Here is an 8210-nt window from a genome sequence, read left to right on the forward strand (position 1 = left end):
TCAGAAGAATAACACTGTTTACTTGAAGAACGACACAGTCAGAAAGGTTAATAATTTTACCTTAAACAGCAAAATGCAGGTCAGATTGCGATTGGTCAGAACTTCGTTCACACGTATAGTTTGTAGATTCTATAACAGTTCAGTATAACAATACTGCATTGTAAAATTATTTTTAGAGTGTGACAACCACTACCTTGCCCAAGTGATATTTCTATAAGATTATCACTGCTCATGAGTATATTGCGTGCAGAACACATATCCCTTTTACCCATGGATATCCTGATCTCCAGGTTTCATTAAGTCTCCACTCGAGAGCAAAATGAAATTAATATATTTTCTTTACTAATTAATGTATTATGTGAAAACAGCACATACTCCAGAATGAACTAAAATGTTTAAAACTTCTATAATAACACAAAGAGGTAGAATAAACATGGAATTCCAACATACCACAACCTTATAATGGCTTTTATTTCTTGTAAAGCAAAGATAGCATTATTCAAAAGTGCAGGCTATCTATTTCCCAAAACATACTGAATGATATATATCTGATATAACATCCAGTTAAACTATATCTACCCCTATTTTCAACAACTTTTACTTACTTAGTCATAGTAGCTTAACCGTATGTATGTGGGCTTAAACCACTAAAAGTCGGGTTTTGATATCTGCCGTGGGCAAATAACAGCTAGTTTTGGTTTGAATTTCGCGCAAAGCTACACAAAGTCTATCTGCACTATCCTTCCTTAATAGCGGGATTGGCCAAACATTTTAACCCATGAAAGGTTGAAAGAGCGAGGATGTTTGGTATGACAGGGATTCGAACTCCGCGTATTACGCATTGAGTGTTTTAACCACCTGACCATGCCGGGCAGAACATATAGCTCTTGGTGCATTTTAGTGCTTATAAAGAACAAAAATTAACCATTGATTTATGGGTAATAAAAGTGTGGTGTGAAAATCCTTATATTTTTATCCACTAGCACAAAATGTGGTGAAAATGTTTTTAAAAAACAACCAAACTTTGTTTTATTATAACTACTTTATTTGTTAATATTTTCTGCTTCTTTCGCACTACAGAAGTATATGAAGAAACGTAATTAAATACACGTACTATATATAGAATTAAAAAGGTATTTATATCCATTTGTTGAATTAAAAAAATTGTCACAAGTAGCATTTACAATGTTGGCAGAAGAATATTTGTTTGTTTGCTTGGAACCTTCGCGCAAAGCTACACGTGGGATATTTGCGCTAGCCGTCCCTCATTTAAAAAGGTGAGACTAGAGGTAAGGAAGCTGGTCATCACCACCAACCACCAACTCTTGGGCTACTCTTTTACCAACGAACAGTGAGATTGACCGTAACTTTATAACGCCCACACGGTTGAAAGTGTGAGCACGTTTGGTGTGACTGAAATTCGAACCTGTGAATTTAAACTTCACAAAAGATGTTTGGTTGAAAAAATGTACTTTATATAATTCAGTTACGAAGATTTAGAAAATATATATATTTTTTCTATAACTTAAGGCTTCTTTACAAATCGGGATTGGCCCGACATGGCCTAGCGCGTAAGGCGCGCGACTCGTAATCCGAGGGTCGCGGGTGCGCGCCCGCGTCGCGCTAAACATGGTCGTCCTCCCAGCCGTGGGGGCGTTATAATGTTACGGTCAATCCCACTTTTCGTTGGTAAAAGAATAGCCCAAGAGTTGGCGGTGGGTGGTGATAACTAGCTGCCTTCCCTCTAGTCTTACACTGCTAAATTAGGGACGGCTAGCACAGATAGCCCTCGAGTAGCTTTGTGCGAAATTCCAAAACAAGCAAACAAATCGGGAAGAAAAACGTAGATCAACTTATTATTTCGTTCACTACAATGAACATTTTTATTGCTATGTTTAAATTCTAGAACTATTAATAAAGCTCTCACGTCGCGATTGGCCTAGAGAAATCTGAAGCCAGTTATGGTCACAATTTAAATAATAATAAAATGTGACCCGATTTCAATGAAAATCATTCAGTTATGTAAAAAAAAAAAAAAAATGACGTTTTGTGAAAAAATCTATATATGATGGAGAAAAACGGATACAATTTTCGATTGTTTGTTTCTTGTGGAATTTCGCACAACGCTACTTGAGGGCTATCTGTGCTAGCCGTCCCTAATTTAGCAGTGTAAGACTAGAGGGAAGGCAGCTAGTCATCACCACCCACCGCCAACTCTTGGGCTACTCTTTTACCAACGAATAGTGGGATTGACCGTCACATTATACGCCCCCACGGCTGGGAGGGCGAGCATGTTTAGCGCGACGCGGGCGCGAACCCGTCACCCTCGGATTACGAGTCGCACGCCTTACGCGCATGGCCATGCCAGGCCACAATGTTCGAATTCAGTGTACAGGGATTACTTTCGAAAATTAAAAATTTCAAAACAATAAAACCATCTCAGATGTCTGTGTAATTATAAAATATAAAATTACTTACTTTTTAAGGATTATAAAGGTAAAAACACTTGGCAGGCGATAACACGTAACAACTGTTACATATATTTAACAAAATAATAAATGTTTCAAAAAAGGTGGCTTCTTTAGATAATTTATAATTTTGTAACTACGACATTTTCTTCATAAATAAACTTTTTATTGAACACCATGTGAATTTGTTTTAAATAAAAAAAATTCACTTACTACCATTTTTTATCAGAATAGGCCGTAAGAGTAATAACGCCTAAGGTTTGTGATATACCTTAAAGCGATGCCTTAAACTGGGTTCCGAAACCTCTAGGTCAGTCTAGGAGGTACGGCACAGATAGCCCGTTGTGTAGCTATGTGTTTAACTACAAACTTTGAAGGTGAGAAGGTATTGGTTTTTATGTTATACAAGTTTCCAATCCTAAATCAAGTACAATGACAAATGTATAGTGATTTTAAAAAATACAGAAATTAGTGTATCTGGATTTCGTAAGAAATAATAAAACAGAGAGCAAACAAGGTGCAAGTACAAGTAAATAACCAAGACACTTAACAACAACTGCTATCAAACTTAGTTCGTTGAATAAATTCACTGTTCAAGCAGATAAAACATGTTTCACAAGGTAAGAGACATAACTGTATTTCAAGACTTATAAGTAATACTTAGTTTCTACTGCAGCACACAACAAAATGAAATTACCCGTATCTACACAAGAGACATAAGAACTGTATTTCACCAGACTTCTATGTAATACTAAATTTCTACTGCAGCAAACAAGAAACTGAAATTACCTCTATATAGAAAAAAGACATAAGAAATGTATTTTACCAGACTTTTAAATAATACTAAGTTTCTACTGCAGCATACAACAAACTGAAATTACCTATATCTAGACAAGAGACATAACTGTATTACACCAGACTTTTAAGTAATATTAGGTTTCTACTGCAGCACACAAGAAAATGAAATTACCCGTTTCTACAGAAGAGACATAAGAACTTGTTTTACCAAACTTTTAGGTACTACTAGGTTTCTACTGCAGCACACAACAAACTGAAATTATGTGTATCAAGACAAGAGATATAAGAACTGTATTTCACCAGACTTTTAAGTAATACCAGGTTTCTACAGCAGAACACAACAAATTGAAATTACCTGTATCTAGACAAGAGACATAAGAACTGTATTTCACCAGACTTCTATGTAATACTAGGTTCCTACTGCAGCAGAGAAAAAATGAAATTATCAGAATCTAGGCAAGAGACATAAAACTTTATTTCACCAGACTTTTTATTATTACTATGTTTCTACTGCAGCACACAAGAAAATGAAATTATGTGTATCAAGACAAGAGACATAAGAACTGTATTTCACCAGACTTTTAAGTAATACTAGGTTTCTACAGCAGAACACAACAAATTGAAATTACCTGCACCTAGACAAGAGACATTAGAACTGTATTTCACCAGACTTTTAAGTAATACTAACTTTCGACTGCAGCATACAACAAACTGAAATTACCTGCACCTAGACAAGAGACATTAGAACTGTATTTCACCAGACTTTTAAGTAATACTAACTTTCGACTGCAGCATACAACAAACGGAAATTACCTGTATCTAGACAAGAGACATAACTGTATTACACCAGACTTTTAAGTAATATTAGGTTTCTACTGCAGCACACAAGAAAATGAAATTACCCGTTTCTACACAAGAGACATAAGAACTTATTTTACCAAACTTTTAGGTACTACTAAGTTTCTACTGCAGCACACAACAAACTGAAATTATGTGTATCAAGACAAGAGATATAAGAACTGTATTTCACCAGACTTTTAAGTAATACCAGGTTTCTACAGCAGAACACAACAAATTGAAATTACCTGTATCTAGACAAGAGACATAAGAACTGTATTTCACCAGACTTCTATGTAATACTAGGTTCCTACTGCAGCACAGAAAAAATGAAATCATCAGAATCTAGGCAAGAGACATAAAACTTTATTTCACCAGACTTTTTATTATTACTATGTTTCTACTGCAGCACACAAGAAAATGAAATTATGTGTATCAAGACAAGAGACATAAGAACTGTATTTCACCAGACTTTTAAGTAATACTAGGTTTCTACAGCAGCACACAACAAACTGAAATTACCTGCACCTAGACAAGAGACATTAGAACTGTATTTCACCAGACTTTTAAGTAATACTAACTTTTGACTGCAGCATACAACAAACGGAAATTACCTGTATCTAGACAAGAGGCATAACAGTATTTCAACAGACTTTTAAGTAATACTAAGTTTCTACAGAAGCATAGAACAAACTGAAATTACCTGTTTCTAGACAAGAGACATAAGAACTGTATTTCACCAGACTTTTAAGTAATACTAAATTACTACTGCAGCACACGACAAAGTTAAATTACCTTTTTCTCGACAAGAGACATAAGAACTATATTTCACCAGTCTTTCAAGTAATACAAGGTTTCTACTGCAGCATATAACAAAATGAAATTACCTTTATCTATACAAGAGACATAAGAACTATATTTCACCAGTCTTTCAAGTAATACAAGGTTTCTACTGCAGCATATAACAAAATGAAATTACCTTTATCTAGACAAGAGACATTAGAATTGTATTTCACCAGACTTTTAAGTAATACTAACTTTCGACTGTAGCACACAACAAACTGAAATCACCTGTATCTAGACAAGAAACATAACAGTATTTCAAGACTTTTAAGTAACACTAAGTTTCTACAGAAGCATAGAACAAACTGAAATTACCTGTTTCCAGACAAGAGGCACAAGAACTGTATTTCACCCCAAAATTTTATGTAATACAAGGTTTCTGCTGCAGCACACAACAAACTGAAATAGCCTGAATCTAGACAAGAGACATAAAAACTTTATTTCACCAGACTTTCAATTAATACTATGTTTCTACTGCAGCATACAACTAACTGAAATTACTGTATCTAGACAAGAGACATAAGAACTGTATTTCACCAGACTTCTATGTAATACTAGGTTCCTACTGCAGCACAGAAAAAATGAAATCATCAGAATCTAGGCAAGAGACATAAAACTTTATTTCACCAGACTTTTTATTATTACTATGTTTCTACTGCAGCACACAAGAAAATGAAATTATGTGTATCAAGACAAGAGACATAAGAACTGTATTTCACCAGACTTTTAAGTAATACTAGGTTTCTACAGCAGCACACAACAAACTGAAATTACCTGCACCTAGACAAGAGACATTAGAACTGTATTTCACCAGACTTTTAAGTAATACTAACTTTCGACTGCAGCATACAACAAACGGAAATTACCTGTATCTAAACAAGAGGCATAACAGTATTTCAACAGACTTTTAAGTAATACTAAGTTTCTACAGACGCATAGAACAAACTGAAATTACCTGTTTCTAGACAAGAGACATAAGAACTGTATTTCACCAGACTTTTAAGTAATACTAGGTTACTACTGCAGCACACGACAAAGTTAAATTACCTTTTTCTCAACAAGAGACATAAGAACTATATTTCACCAGTCTTTCAAGTAATACAAGGTTTCTACTGCAGCATATAACAAACTGAAATTACCTTTATCTATACAAGAGACATAAGAACTATATTTCACCAGTCTTTCAAGTAATACAAGGTTTCTACTGCAGCATATAACAAAATGAAATTACCTTTATCTATACAAGAGACATAAGAACTATATTTCACCAGTCTTTCAAGTAATACAAGGTTTCTACTGCAGCATATAACAAAATGAAATTACCTTTATCTATACAAGAGACATAAGAACTATATTTCACCAGTCTTTCAAGTAATACAAGGTTTCTACTGCAGCATATAACAAAATGAAATTACCTTTATCTAGACAAGAGACATTAGAATTGTATTTCACCAGACTTTTAAGTAATACTAACTTTCGACTGTAGCACACAACAAACTGAAATCACCTGTATCTAGACAAGAAACATAACAGTATTTCAAGACTTTTAAGTAACACTAAGTTTCTACAGAAGCATAGAACAAACTGAAATTACCTGTTTCCAGACAAGAGACACAAGAACTGTATTTCACCCCAAAATTTTATGTAATACAAGGTTTCTGCTGCAGCACACAACAAACTGAAATAGCCTGAATCTAGGCAAGAGACATAAAAACTTTATTTCACCAGACTTTCAATTAATACTATGTTTCTACTGCAGCATACAACTAACTGAAATTACTGTATCTAGACAAGAGACATAAGAACTGTATTTCACCAGACTTCTATGTAATACTAGGTTCCTACTGCAGCACAGAAAAAATGAAATCATCAGAATCTAGGCAAGAGACATAAAACTTTATTTCACCAGACTTTTTATTATTACTATGTTTCTACTGCAGCACACAAGAAAATGAAATTATGTGTATCAAGACAAGAGACATAAGAACTGTATTTCACCAGACTTTTAAGTAATACTAGGTTTCTACAGCAGCACACAACAAACTGAAATTACCTGCACCTAGACAAGAGACATTAGAACTGTATTTCACCAGACTTTTAAGTAATACTAACTTTCGACTGCAGCATACAACAAACGGAAATTACCTGAATCTAGACAAGAGGCATAACAGTATTTTACCAGACTTTTAAGTAATACTAAGTTTCTACAGCAGCACACGACAAACTGAAATTACGTGTATCTTGATTGATTGATTTAGTGTTTTATGGCACAATGCAGCTAGGCTATCTGCGCCAAACGTCCAGTAAAATGAAGGTAAAACAAAACATCATGGAAAAACAGAAAAAGTATGAAACCAATGTTGATACCTAGTCTACAATGTTAAGAGAGAAAGTAGAGTAAAAGAAGTTGTAAAGTACTTACTCTAGCAAAATGGTAATGATCATAACCCGCCAGGAAGACTAACAGGTAAGTTCAAGAACCACCGTCAGTCACCTGAAGTTGGTCTTTCCAGTCCTGGTTCCGGGTTATGTGTCATAGCAGCCATGATCAAAATGTAAAATAATAGAAGTTTTAAATGACACATAGCAAAATCGTAATAATGGGTAGCCAAATGTCCAGTAAAAAGATAAAAGTCAAGTAAATGGAGTAAAATTTGTAAAAGTAAATGAAATTAAAAACAGCAATTAAAACAGAAAATGGTGTAAAACCAATGTTGACATCCAGTCTACAAAGTTGTAAAGTACTTACTCTAGCAAAATGGTAATGATCATAACCCGCCAGGAAGACAAACAGGCAAGTACCAGAACCACCGTCAGTCACCTGAACCAGTCCTGGTTCCGGGTTATGTGTCATTATCGCCAGTACTAAAAGGTAAAGTAATAAAAGTGTTAAATGGCATGCAGCAAAAGTGTAATAACAACTATAAAGTTGTAAAGGACTTCCTGTAGCAGAATGGTAATGATCATAACCCGCCAGGAAGACTAACAGGTAAGCATAAGAATCACCGTCAGTCACCTGAAGTTGGTCTTTCCAGTCCTGGTTCCGGGTTATGTGTCATTATGGCCAGTACTAAAAGGTAAAGTAGTACAAGTGTTAAATGACATGCAGCAAAATTGTAATAACAACTCGCCAGGACGACTAACGAGTAGTTCAAACAGCAGCGTTAGTCACCTGAAGTTGGCCTTTCCAGTCCTGGTGTTGAGTTATTTAATGATCTGGCCATTTTCCAATGTCAAATTGAACTGGAGAGAATGAAACTTTGA

This window comes from Tachypleus tridentatus, chromosome 12, assembly GCF_004210375.1.
Source record: "Tachypleus tridentatus isolate NWPU-2018 chromosome 12, ASM421037v1, whole genome shotgun sequence".
NCBI classification, from domain to species: Eukaryota; Metazoa; Arthropoda; class Merostomata; order Xiphosura; family Limulidae; genus Tachypleus; species Tachypleus tridentatus.